The sequence below is a fragment of the Oncorhynchus clarkii genome, chromosome 32 (genome assembly GCF_045791955.1).
Source record: "Oncorhynchus clarkii lewisi isolate Uvic-CL-2024 chromosome 32, UVic_Ocla_1.0, whole genome shotgun sequence".
In the NCBI taxonomy this organism is placed as follows: Eukaryota; Metazoa; Chordata; class Actinopteri; order Salmoniformes; family Salmonidae; genus Oncorhynchus; species Oncorhynchus clarkii.
The window spans coordinates 16,097,407-16,112,730 of NC_092178.1; positions in this window are offsets into that span (position 1 = coordinate 16,097,407).

Genomic DNA, 15,324 nt, shown 5'->3' on the forward strand with positions numbered 1-15,324 from the left:
CCTGGAACAGATCATACTGGCTGGGAAGATTCATCCTGGAACAGACCATACTTGCTGGGAATATTAATCCTGGAACAGATCATACTTGCTGGGAATATTCATCCTGGAACAGATCATACTGACTGGGAATATTCATCCTGGAACAGATCATACTGGCTGGGAAGATTCCCCCTGGAACAGATCATCCTGGCTGGGAATATTCATCCTGGAACAGATCATCCTGGCTGGGAAGATTCCCCCTGGAACAGATCATACTAGCTGGGAATATTCCCCTTGGAACAGATCATCCTGTCTGGGTATATTAATCCTGGAACAGATCATACTGGCTGGGAAGATTCATCCTGGAACAGATCATACTGCTGGGAAGATTCATCCTGGAACAGATCTTACTGGCTGGGAATATTCCCCCTGGAACAGATCATACTGGCTGGGAAGATTAATCCTGGAACAGATCATACTGGCTGGGAAGATTCATCCTGGAACAGATCATACTGGCTGGGAATATTCCCCCTGGAACAGATCATACTGGCTGGGAAGATTCATCCTGGAACAGATCAAACTGGCTGGGAAGATTCATCTTAGAACAGATCATCCTGGCTGGGAAGATTCATCCTGGAACAGATCATACTGGCCTGGAAGATCCCCCCCCTGGAACAGATCATACTGGCTGGGAATATTAATCCTGGAACAGATCATACTTAATGGGAAGATTCCCCCTGGAACAGATCATACTGGCTGGGAATATTCATCCTGGAACAGATCATCCTGGCTGGGAATATTCATCCTGGAACAGATCATACTGGCTGGGAAGATTCATCCTAGAACAGATCATCCTGGCTGGGAAGAGTCATCCTGGAACAGATCATACTGGCAGGGAATATTAATCCTGGAACAGATCATACTGGCTGGGAATATTAATCCTGGAACAGATTATACTTGCTGGGAATATTAATCCTGGAACAGATCAAACTGGCTGGGAATATTCATCCTGGAACAGATCATACTGGCTGGGAAGATTCCCCCTGGAACAGATCATACTGGCTGGGAATATTCATCCTAGAACAGATCATCCTGGCTGGGAAGATTCCCCTGGAATAGATCATCCTGGCTGGTAATATTCATCCTGGAAGAGATCATACTGGCGGGGAAGATCCCCCCCTGGAACAGATCATACAGGCTGGGAATATTCATCCTGGAACAGATCATACTGGCTGGGAATATTCATCCTGGAACAGATCATACTGGCTGGGAATATTAATCCTGGAACAGATCATACTGGCTGGGAATATTCATCCTGGAATAGATCATACTGGCTGGGAAGATCCCCCCTGGAACAGATCATACTGGCAGGGAATATTCATCCTGGAAAAGATCATACTGCTGGGAAGATTCATCCTGGAACAGATCATACTGACTGGGAATATTCCCCCTGGAACAGATCATACTGGCTGGGAAGATTCATCCTGGAACAGATCATACTGGCTGGGAATATTCATCCTGGATTAGATCATCCTGGCTGGGAAGATTCATCCTGGAACAGATCATACTGGCTGGGAAGATCCCCCCCTGGAACAGATCATACTGGCTGGGAATATTAATCCTGGAACAGATCATACTTGCTGGGAATATTAATCCTGGAACAGATCATACTTGCTGGGAATATTAATCCTGGAACAGATCATACTGGCTGGGAATAATCCCCCTGGAACAGATCATACTGGCTGGGAATATTCATCCTGGAACAGATCATCCTGGCTGGGAAGATTCCCCCTGGAACAGATCATCCTGGCTGGGAATATTCATCCTGGAACAGATCATACTGGCTGGGAAGATCCCCCCCTGGAACAGATCAAACAGGCTGGGAAGATTCATCCTGGAACAGATCATACTGGCTGGGAAGATTCATCCTGGAACAGACCATACTTGCTGGGAATATTAGTCCTGGAACAGATCATACTTGCTGGGAATATTCATCCTGGAACAGATCATACTGACTGGGAATATTCATCCTGGAACAGATCATACTGGCTGGGAAGATTCCCCCTGGAACAGATCATCCTGGCTGGGAATATTCATCCTGGAACAGATCATGCTGACTGAGAAGATTCCCCCTGGAACAGATCATCCTGGCTGGGAATATTCATCCTGGAACAGATCCTACTGGCTGGGAATATTCATCCTGGAACAGATGATACTGGCTGGGAAGATCCCCCCCTGGAACAGATCACACAGGCTGGGAATATTCATCCTGGAACAGATCATACTGGCTGGGAAGATCCCCCCCTGGAACAGATCATACTGGCTGGGAATATTAATCCTGGAACAGATCATACTTGCTGGGAATATTAATCCTGGAACAGATCATACTTGCTGGGAATATTAATCCTGGAACAGATCATAATGGCTGGGAATATTCATCCTGGAACAGATCATACTGGCTGGGAATATTCCCCCTGGAACAGATCATACTGGCTGGGAATATTAATCCTGGAACAGATCATACTTGCTGGGAATATTAATCCTGGAACAGATCAAACTGGCTGGGAATATTCATCCTGGAACAGATCATACTGGCTGGGAAGATTCCCCCTGGAACAGATCATACTGGCTGGGAATATTCATCCTAGAACAGATCATCCTGGCTGGGAAGATTCCTCTGGAATAGATCATCCTGGCTGGGAATATTCATCCTGGAACAGATCATACTGGCGGGGAAGATCCCCCCCTGGAACAGATCATACAGGCTGGGAATATTCATCCTGGAACAGATCATACTGGCTGGGAATATTCATCCTGGAACAGATCATACTGGCTGGGAATATTAATCATGGAACAGATCATACTGGCTGGGAATATTCATCCTGGAATAGATCATACTGCTGGGAAGATTCATCCTGGAACAGATCATACTGGCTGGGAATATTCATCCTGGAACAGATCATACTGCTGGGAAGATTCATCCTGGAACAGATCATACTGGCTGGGAATATTCCCCCTGAAACAGATCATACTGGCTGGGAAGATTCATCCTGGAACAGATCATACTGGCTGGGAATATTCATCCTGGATTAGATCATCCTGGCTGGGAAGATTCATCCTGGAACAGATCATACTGGCTGGGAAGATCCCCCCCAGGAACAGATCATACTGGCTGGGAATATTAATCCTGGAACAGATCATACTTGCTGGGAATATTAATCCTGGAACAGATCATACTTGCTGGGAATATTAATCCTGGAACAGATCATAATGGCTGGGAATATTCATCCTGGAACAGATCATACTGGCTGGGAATATTCCCCCTGGAACAGATCATACTGGCTGGGAATATTCATCCTGGAACAGATCATCCTGGCTGGGAAGATTCCCCCTGGAACAGATCATCCTGGCTGGGAATATTCATCCTGGAACAGATCATACTGGCTGGGAAGATCCCCCCCTGGAACAGATTAAAAAAGGCTGTGAAGATTCATCCTGGAACAGATCATACTGGCTGGGAAGATTCATCCTGGAACAGACCATACTTGCTGGGAATATTAATCCTGGAACAGATCATACTTGCTGGGAATATTCATCCTGGAACAGATCATACTGACTGGGAAAATTCATCCTGGAACAGATCATACTGGCTGGGAAGATTCCCCCTGGAACAGATCATCCTGGCTGGGAATATTCATCCTGGAACAGATCATCCTGGCTGAGAAGATTCCCCCTGGAACAGATCATCCTGGCTGGGAATATTCATCCTGGAACAGATCCTACTGGCTGGGAATATTCATCCTGGAACAGATGATACTGGCTGGGAAGATCCCCCCCTGGAACAGATCACACAGGCTGGGAATATTCATCCTTGAACAGATCGTACTTGCTGGGAATATTACTCCTGGAACAGATCATACTGGCTGGGAATATTCATCCTGGAACAGATCATACTGACTGGGAATATTAATCCTGGAACAGATCATACTGGCTGGGAATATTCATCCTGGAACAGATCATACTGGCTGGGAATATTCATCCTGGAACAGATCATACTGGCTGGGAATATTCATCCTGGAATAGATCATACTGGCTGGGAAGATCCCCCCCTGGAACAGATCATACTGGCTGGGAATATTCATCCTAGAACAGATCATCCTGGCTGGGAAGATTCCCCCTGGAATAGATCATCCTGGCTGGGAATATTCATCCTGGAACAGATCATACTGGCTGGGAATATTCATCCTGGAACAGATCATACTGGCTGGGAAGATCCCCCCTGGAACAGATCATACTGGCAGGGAATATTCATCCTGGAACAGATCATACTGCTGGGAAGATTCATCCTGGAACAGATCATACTGGCTGGGAATATTCCCCCTGAAACAGATCATACTGGCTGGGAAGATTCATCCTGGAACAGATCATACTGGCTGGGAATATTCATCCTGGATTAGATCATCCTGGCTGGGAAGATTCATCCTGGAACAGATCATACTGGCTGGGAATATTCATCCTGGATTAGATCATCCTGGCTGGGAAGATTCATCCTGGAACAGATCATACTGGCTGGGAATACTAATCCTGGAACAGATTATACTTGCTGGGAATATTAATCCTGGAACAGATCAAACTGGCTGGGAATATTCATCCTGGAACAGATCATACTGGCTGGGAAGATTCCCCCTGGAACATATCATACTGGCTGGGAATATTCATCCTAGAACAGATCATCCTGGCTGGGAAGATTCCCCTGGAATAGATCATCCTGGCTGGGAATATTCATCCTGGAAGAGATCATACTGGCGGGGAAGATCCCCCCCTGGAACAGATCATACAGGCTGGGAATATTCATCCTGGAACAGAACTTACTGGCTGGGAATATTCATCCTGGAACAGATCATACTGGCTGGGAATATTAATCCTGGAACAGATCATACTGGCTGGGAATATTCATCCTGGAATAGATCATACTGGCTGGGAAGATCCCCCCTGGAACAGATCATACTGGCAGGGAATATTCATCCTGGAACAGATCATACTGCTGGGAAGATTCATCCTGGAACAGATCATACTGACTGGGAATATTCCCCCTGGAACAGATCATACTGGCTGGGAAGATTCATCCTGGAACAGATCATACTGGCTGGGAATATTCATCCTGGATTAGATCATCCTGGCTGGGAAGATTCATCCTGGAACAGATCATACTGGCTGGGAAGATCCCCCCCTGGAACAGATCATACTTGCTGGGAATATTAATCCTGGAACAGATCATACTTGCTGGGAATATTAATCCTGGAACAGATCATACTGGCTGGGAATAATCCCCCTGGAACAGATCATACTGGCTGGGAATATTCATCCTGGAACAGATCATCCTGGCTGGGAAGATTCCCCCTGGAACAGATCATCCTGGCTGGGAATATTCATCCTGGAACAGATCATACTGGCTGGGAAGATCCCCCCCTGGAACAGATCAAACAGGCTGGGAAGATTCATCCTGGAACAGATCATACTGGCTGGGAAGATTCATCCTGGAACAGACCATACTTGCTGGGAATATTAATCCTGGAACAGATCATACTTGCTGGGAATATTCATCATGGAACAGATCATACTGGCTGGGAAGATTCCCCCTGGAACAGATCATCCTGGCTGGGAATATTCATCCTGGAACAGATCATGCTGACTGAGAAGATTCCCCCTGGAACAGATCATCCTGGCTGGGAATATTCATCCTGCAACAGATCCTACTGGCTGGGAATATTCATCCTGGAACAGATGATACTGGCTGGGAAGATCCCCCCCCTGGAACAGATCACACAGGCTGGGAATATTCATCCTGGAACAGATCATACTGGCTGGGAAGATCCCCCCCTGGAACAGATCATACTGGCTGGGAATTTTAATCCTGGAACAGATCATACTTGCTGGGAATATTAATCCTGGAACAGATCATACTTGCTGGGAATATTAATCCTGAAACAGATCATAATGTCTGGGAATATTCATCCTGGAACAGATCATACTGGCTGGGAATATTCCCCCTGGAACAGATCATACTGGCTGGGAATATTAATCCTGGAACAGATCATACTTGCTGGGAATATTAATCCTGGAACAGATCAAACTGGCTGGGAATATTCATCCTGGAACAGATCATACTGGCTGGGAAGATTCCCCCTGGAACAGATCATACTGGCTGGGAATATTCATCCTAGAACAGATCATCCTGGCTGGGAAGATTCCTCTGGAATAGATCATCCTGGCTGGGAATATTCATCCTGGAACAGATCATACTGGCGGGGAAGATCCCCCCTGGAACAGATCATACAGGCTGGGAATATTCATCCTGGAACAGATCATACTGGCTGGGAATATTCATCCTGGAACAGATCATACTGGCTGGGAATATTAATCCTGGAACAGATCATACTGGCTGGGAATATTCATCCTGGAATAGATCATACTGGCTGGGAAGATCCCCCCTGGAACAGATCATACTGGCAGGGAATATTCATCCTGGAACAGATGATACTGCTGGGAAGATTCATCCTGGAACAGATCATACTGGCTGGGAATATTCCCCCTGAAACAGATCATACTGGCTGGAAAGATTCATCCTGGAACAGATCATACTGGCTGGGAATATTCATCCTGGATTAGATCATCCTGGCTGGGAAGATTCATCCTGGAACAGATCATACTGGCTGGGAAGATTCATCCTGGAACAGATCATACTGGCTGGGAAGATCCCCCCCAGGAACAGATCATACTGGCTGGGAATATTAATCCTGGAACAGATCATACTTGCTGGGAATATTAATCCTGGAACAGATCATACTTGCTGGGAATATTAATCCTGGAACAGATCATAATGGCTGGGAATATTCATCCTGGAACAGATCATACTGGCTGGGAATATTCCCCCTGGAACAGATCATACTGGCTGGGAATATTCATCCTGGAACAGATCATCCTGGCTGGGAAGATTCCCCCTGGAACAGATCATCCTGGCTGGGAATATTCATCCTGGAACAGATCATACTGGCTGGGAAGATCCCCCCCTGGAACAGATTAAAAAAGGCTGTGAAGATTCATCCTGGAACAGATCATACTGGCTGGGAAGATTCATCCTGGAACAGACCATACTTGCTGGGAATATTAATCCTGGAACAGATCATACTTGCTGGGAATATTCATCCTGGAACAGATCATACTGACTGGGAAAATTCATCCTGGAACAGATCATACTGGCTGGGAAGATTCCCCCTGGAACAGATCATCCTGGCTGGGAATATTCATCCTGGAACAGATCATCCTGGCTGAGAAGATTCCCCCTGGAACAGATCATCCTGGCTGGGAATATTCATCCTGGAACAGATCCTACTGGCTGGGAATATTCATCCTGGAACAGATGATACTGGCTGGGAAGATCCCCCCCTGGAACAGATCACACAGGCTGGGAATATTCATCCTTGAACAGATCGTACTTGCTGGGAATATTACTCCTGGAACAGATCATACTGGCTGGGAATATTAATCCTGGAACAGATCATACTGACTGGGAATATTAATCCTGGAACAGATCATACTAGCTGGGAATATTCATCCTGGAACAGATCATACTGGCTGGGAATATTCATCCTGGAACAGATCATACTGGCTGGGAATATTCATCCTGGAATAGATCATACTGGCTGGGAAGATCCCCCCCTGGAACAGATCATACTGGCTGGGAATATTCATCCTAGAACAGATCATCCTGGCTGGGAAGATTCCCCCTGGAATAGATCATCCTGGCTGGGAATATTCATCCTGGAACAGATCATACTGGCTGGGAATATTCATCCTGGAACAGATCATACTGGCTGGGAAGATCCCCCCTGGAACAGATCATACTGGCAGGGAATATTCATCCTGGAACAGATCATACTGCTGGGAAGATTCATCCTGGAACAGATCATACTGGCTGGGAATATTCCCCCTGAAACAGATCATACTGGCTGGGAAGATTCATCCTGGAACAGATCATACTGGCTGGGAATATTCATCCTGGATTAGATCATCCTGGCTGGGAAGATTCATCCTGGAACAGATCATACTGGCTGGGAAGATCCCCCCCAGGAACAGATCATACTGGCTGGGAATATTAATCCTGGAACAGATCATAATGGCTGGGAATATTCATCCTGGAACAGATCATACTGGCTGGGAATATTCCCCCTGGAACAGATCATACTGGCTGGGAATATTCATCCTGGAACAGATCATCCTGGCTGGGAAGATTCCCCCTGGAACAGATCATCCTGGCTGGGAATATTCATCCTGGAACAGATCATACTGGCTGGGAAGATCCCCCCCTGGAACAGATTAAAAAAGGCTGTGAAGATTCATCCTGGAACAGATCATACTGGCTGGGAAGATTCATCCTGGAACAGACCATACTTGCTGGGAATATTAATCCTGGAACAGATCATACTTGCTGGGAATATTCATCCTGGAACAGATCATACTGACTGGGAATATTCATCCTGGAACAGATCATACTGGCTGGGAAGATTCCCCCTGGAACAGATCATCCTGGCTGGGAATATTCATCCTGGAACAGATCATCCTGGCTGAGAAGATTCCCCCTGGAACAGATCATCCTGGCTGGGAATATTCATCCTGGAACAGATCCTACTGGCTGGGAATATTCATCCTGGAACAGATGATACTGGCTGGGAAGATCCCCCCCTGGAACAGATCACACAGGCTAGGAATATTCATCCTTGAACAGATCGTACTTGCTGGGAATATTAATCCTGGAACAGATCATACTGGCTGGGAATATTCATCCTGGAACATATCATACTGACTGGGAATATTAATCCTGGAACAGATCATACTAGCTGGGAATATTCATCCTGGAACAGATCATACTGGCTGGGAATATTCATCCTGGAACAGATCATACTGGCTGGGAATATTCATCCTGGAATAGATCATACTGGCTGGGAAGATCCCCCCCTGGAACAGATCATACTGGCTGGGAATATTCATCCTAGAATAGATCATCCTGGCTGGGAAGATTCCCCCTGGAATAGATCATCCTGGCTGGGAATATTCATCCTGGAACAGATCATACTGGCTGGGAATATTCATCCTGGAACAGATCATACTGGCTGGGAAGATCTCTCCCTGGAACAGATCATACAGGCTGGGAATATTCATCCTGGAAAAGATCATACTGGCTGGGAATATTTATCCTGGAACAGATCATACTGGCTGGGAATATTCCCCCTGGAACAGATCATACTGGCTGGGAAGATTCATCCTGCAACAGATCATACTGGCTGGGAAGATTCATCCTGGAACAGATCATCCTGGCTGGGAAGATTCATCCTGGAACAGATCATACTGGCTGGGAAGGTCCCCCCTGGAACAGATCATACTGGCTGGGAATATTAATCCTGGAACAGATCATACTTGCTGGGAATATTAATCCTGGAACAGATCATCCTGGCTTGGAAGATTCCCCCTGGAACAGATCATCCTGGCTGGGAATATTCCTCCTGGAACAGATCATACTGGCTGGGAATATTCATCCTGGAACAGATCATACTGGCTGGGAAGATCCCCCCCTGGAACAGATCATACAGGCTGGGAATATTCATCCTGGAACAGATCATACTGGCTGGGAATATTCATCCTGGAACAGATCATACTGGCTGGGCATATTCATCCTGGAACAGATCATACTGGCTGGGAAGATCCCCCCCTGGAACAGATCACACAGGCTGGGAATATTCATCCTTGAACAGATCGTACTTGCTGGGAATATTAATCCTGGAACAGATCATACTGGCTGGGAATATTCATCCTGGAACAGATCATACTGGCTGGGAATATTAATCCTGGAAGAGATCATACTAGCTGGGAATATTCATCCTGGAACAGATCATACTGGCTGGGAATATTCATCCTGGAACATATCATACTGGCTGGGAATATTCATCCTGGAATAGATCATACTGGCTGGGAAGATCCCCCCCTTGTACAGATCATACTGGCTGGGAATATTCATCCTAGAACAGATCATCCTGGCTGGGAAGATTCCCCCTGGAATAGATCATCCTGGCTGGGAATATTCATCCTGGAACAGATCATACTAGCTGGGAATATTCATCCTGGAACAGATCATACTGGCTGGGAAGATCTCTCCCTGGAACAGATCATACAGGCTGGGAATATTCATCCTGGAACAGATCATACTGGCTGGGAATATATATCCTGGAACAGATCATACTGGCTGGGAATATTCCCCCTGGAACAGATCATACTGGCTGGGAAGATTCATCCTGCAACAGATCATACTGGCTGGGAAGATTCATCCTGGAACAGATCATCCTGGATGGGAAGATTCATCCTGGAACAGATCATACTGGCTGGGAAGATCCCCCCTGGAACAGATCATACTGGCTGGGAATATTAATCCTGGAACAGATCATACTTGCTGGGAATATTAATCCTGGAACAGATCATACTGGCTGGGAATATTCATCCTGGAACAGATCATACTGGCTGGGAAGATTCCCACTGGAACAGATCATACTGGCTGGGAATATTCATCCTGGAACAGATCATCCTGGCTGGGAAGATTCCCCCTGGAACAGATCATCCTGGCTGGGAATATTCCTCCTGGAACAGATCATACTGGCTGGGAATATTCATCCAGGAACAGATCATACTGGCTGGGAAGATCCCCCCCTGGAACAGATCATACAGGCTGGGAATATTCATCCTGGAACAGATCATACTGGCTGGGAATATTCATCCTGGAACAGATCATACTGGCTGGGCATATTCATCCTGGAACAGATCATACTGGCTGGGAATATTCACCCTGGAAAAAGTCATACTGGCTGGGAAGATCCCCCCCTGGAAGAGATCATACTGACTGGGAAGATTCATCCTGGAATAGATCATACTGGCTGGGAATATTCATCCTGGAACAGATCATACTGGCTGGGAATATTCATCCTGGAACAGATCATACTGGCTGGGAATATTCGTCCTGGAACAGATCATACTGGCTGGGAATATTCATCCTGGAACAGATCATACTGGCTGGGAAGATCCCCCCCTGGAAGAGATCATACTGACTGGGAAGATTCATCCTGGAATAGATCATACTGGATGGGAATATTCATCCTGGAACAGATCATACTGGCTGGGAATATTCATCCTCGAACAGATCATACTGGCTGGGAATATTTATCCTGGAACAGATCATACCTGCTGGGAATATTCCCCCTGGAATAGATCATACTGGCTGGGAAGATTCCCCCCCCCCCCCCCCCCCCCCCTGGAACAGATCATACTGACCGGGAAGATTCATCCTGGAACAGATCATACTGGCTGGGAAGATTCATCCTGGAACAGATCATCCTGGCTGGGAATATTCATCCTGGAACAGATCATACTGGCTGGGAAGATCCCCCCCCTGGAACAGATCATACTGGCTGGGAATATTCATCCTGGAACAGATCATACTGTCTGGGAATATTCATCCTGGAACAGATCATACTGGCTGGGAAGATCCCCCCCTTGAACAGATCATACAGGCTGGGAATATTCATCCTGGAACAGATCATACTGGCTGGGAATATTCATCCTGGAACAGATCATACTGGCTGGGAATATTCATCCTGGAACAGATCATACTGGCTGGGAATATTCATCCTGGAAATAATCATACCTGCTGGGAAGATCCCCCCCTGGAACAGATCATCCTGGCTGGGAAGTTTCATCCTGGAATAGATCATACTGGCTGGGAATATTCATCCTGGAACAGATCATACTGGCTGGGAATATTCATCCTGGAACAGATCATCCTGGCTGGGAAGATTCCCCCTGGAACAGATCATCCTGGCTGGGAATATTCATCCTGGAACAGATCATACTGGCTGGGAAGATCCCCCCCTGGAACAGATCAAACAGGCTGGGAATATTCATCCTGGAACAGATCATACTGGCTGGGAATATTCATCCTGGAAAAAATCATACCTGCTGGGAAGATCCCCCCCTGGAACAGATCATACTGGCTGGGAAGTTTCACCCTGGAACAGATCATCCTGGCTGGGAATATTCATCCTGGAACAGATCATACTGGCTGGGAATATTCATCCTGGAACAGATCATACTGGCTGGGAATATTCATCCTGGAAAAAATCGTACCTGCTGGGAAGATCCCCCACTGGAACAGATCATACTGGCTGGGAAGTTTCACCCTGGAACAGATCATACTGGCTGGGAAGATTCATCCTGCAACAGATCATACTGGCTGGGAAGATTCATCCTGGAACAGATCATCCTGGCTGGGAAGATTCATCCTGGAACAGATCATACTGGCTGGGAAGATCCCCTCTGGAACAGATCATACTGGCTGGGAATATTAATCCTGGAACAGATCATACTTGCTGGGAATATTAATCCTGGAACAGATCATACTGGCTGGGAATATTCATCCTGGAACAGATCATACTGGCTGGGAAGATTCCCCCTGGAACAGATCATACTGGCTGGGAATATTCATCCTGGAACAGATCATCCTGGCTGGGAAGATTCCCCCTGGAACAGATCATCCTGGCTGGGAATATTCCTCCTGGAACAGATCATACTGGCTGGGAATATTCATCCTGGAACAGATCCTACTGGCTGGGAAGATCCCCCCTGGAACAGATCATACAGGCTGGGAATATTCATCCTGGAACAGATCATACTGGCTGGGAATATTCATCCTGGAACAGATCATTCTGGCTGGGCATATTCATCCTGGAACAGATCATACTGGCTGGGAATATTCATCCTGGAAAAAATCATACTGGCTGGGAAGATCCCCCCCCTGGAAGAGATCATACTGACTGGGAAGATTCATCCTGGAATAGATCATACTGGCTGGGAATATTCATCCTGGAACAGATCATACTGGCTGGGAATATTCATCCTGGAACAGATCATACTGGCTGGGAAGATTCCCCCTGGAATAGATCATACTGGCTGGGAAGATCCCCCCCCCCCCCCCCCCCCCCTGGAACAGATCATACTGACCGGGAAGATTCATCCTGGAACAGATCATACTGGCTGGGAAGATTCATCCTGGAACAGATCATCCTGGCTGGGAAGATTCATCCTGGAACAGATCATACTGGCTGGGAAGATCCCCCCCTGGAACAGATCATACTGGCTGGGAATATTAATCCTGGAACAGATCATACTTGCTGGGAATATTAATCCTGGAACAGATCATACTTGCTGGGAATATTAATCCTGGAACAGATCATACTGGCTGGGAATATTCATCCTGGAACAGATCATACTGGCTGGGAATATTCATCCTGGAACAGATCATACTGGCTGGGAAGATCCCCCCCTGGAACAGATCATACAGGCTGGGAATATTCATCCTGGAACAGATCATACTGGCTGGGAATATTCATCCTGGAACAGATCATACTGGCTGGGAATATTCATCCTGGAACAGATCATACTGGCTGGGAATATTCATCCTGGAAAAAATCATACATGCTGGGAAGTTCCCCCCCTGGAACAGATCATACTGGCTGGGAAGTTTCATCCTGGAATAGATCATACTGGCTGGGAATATTCATCCTGGAACAGATCATACTGGCTGGGAATATTCATCCTGGAACAGATCATACTGGCTGGGAATATTCATCCTGGAACAGATCATACTGGCTGGGAATATTCCCCCTGGAACAGATCATACTGGCTGGGACGATTCACCCTGGAACACCCAGATCCAGACAGAGAGGTGACGAACGACAATACCACCCCGCACTTTGGAATACACCAATTCTTTGGAGAGAATTCTGCATGTAGGGCTTCAATTGGATGCTTGTCCCACATTTTAAACTTCAGTTTATTGAGTTGCCCCAAACCTCACTTCCGTAAAGTGCTATTGGTAGGATTATGCTCTCAAATCGCTCTCTCTCTCTCTGTCTCCCTCGCTCTCTATTTCCACTCCATTATCAGTCTGTCTGTCAACTCTTTCACAGAGCACATGGACACTGTGGCCTTTCCATACTGGGTAGCTCTCTCTCTCTCTCTCTCTCTCCCCCTCTCTCTCTCCGTCTTTCTCTCTCCGTCTTTCTCTCTCCCTCTCTCTCTCTCTCTCTCTCTCCCCCCCCTCCCCCCCTCTCTCTCTCCCTCGTTTGGAATAAATGTAGTGATTTCTGCGAATAATGAATCTCTTGGTGAGGAATATTTCTCATAGGAAAGGAGAAAGTCAATCTCTGTTTCTTCCTCCCCTGTCGTGCAGTGACCACATACACGCTCATCTTTGTGTAGCCATGTCTTCTTACAGCACGTCTGCTGGTTTCTATTGCCAATTGGTGGTCACTCAGTCCATTAATATTCTCTGTTTAGGACCTGATAGCAATTTTGTCGGCTTTGGGATTTGTTTTTGTTTTTCCAATGTCCTTTGATTGGTTTTGTTTATTTGAATTATTTATTTTGAAGCAGTGCTAGTGTCAGCTTGGTTGGTTAGGTCCAACACCAGTTGACTGAGAGGGCTTGTTCCTGGGCTCAGCTCTTAAATTGGAGACTTGAATTTGGACTTGAATATTTCTGACCTACATGCATTGGTGTATTTCTTTGGAATACACCAATTCTTTGTAGAGAATTCTGCATGTAGGGCTTCAATTGGATGCTTGTCCCACATTTTAAACTCCAGTTTATTGAGTGGCCCCCAAACCTCACCTAAGCAAGCTGGTCCTGGGGCTCTGTTCACAAACACAAACAGACCCCACAGAGCCCCAGGACAGCAACACAATTAGACCCAACCAAATCAAGAGAAAACTAAATTGTGACGACCCTCCCACTCTGTCTGCCGTATTTTGTCTTTGTTCTTGTTTCCTTATTAGGATGCCGGTGGGCGGAGTTGAGAGGGTCGTCAGCTACATGGGAAACACCTGGGCCCAGGTGTTTCCCAGGATAAATACACCCCTTCCCCATTCATGGAGGAGACTCTCTCCATGCAGACACCTTTGTAGATTTTGTTGTGGTTCTTGGTGGCCTTTTGTTTGTTTGCTTTGGCACCTTTCAACACCCTGCATTATCACATTCATGCACGCAAAACTCACTTACACTACTGATTACTGATTACACACATCATTGTATATTTTCCTTAGTTGCTTTAGTTAATAAATATATATTTTGTTACTCCTTATCTCCACGTTGTCTCCCTTTGTTAGGGGCTTTGAGCCGGTTCGTGACAAAATATAATTACTTGAAACATAGGAAAGAATTAACAAGCAAACTAGAATGTTATTTGGC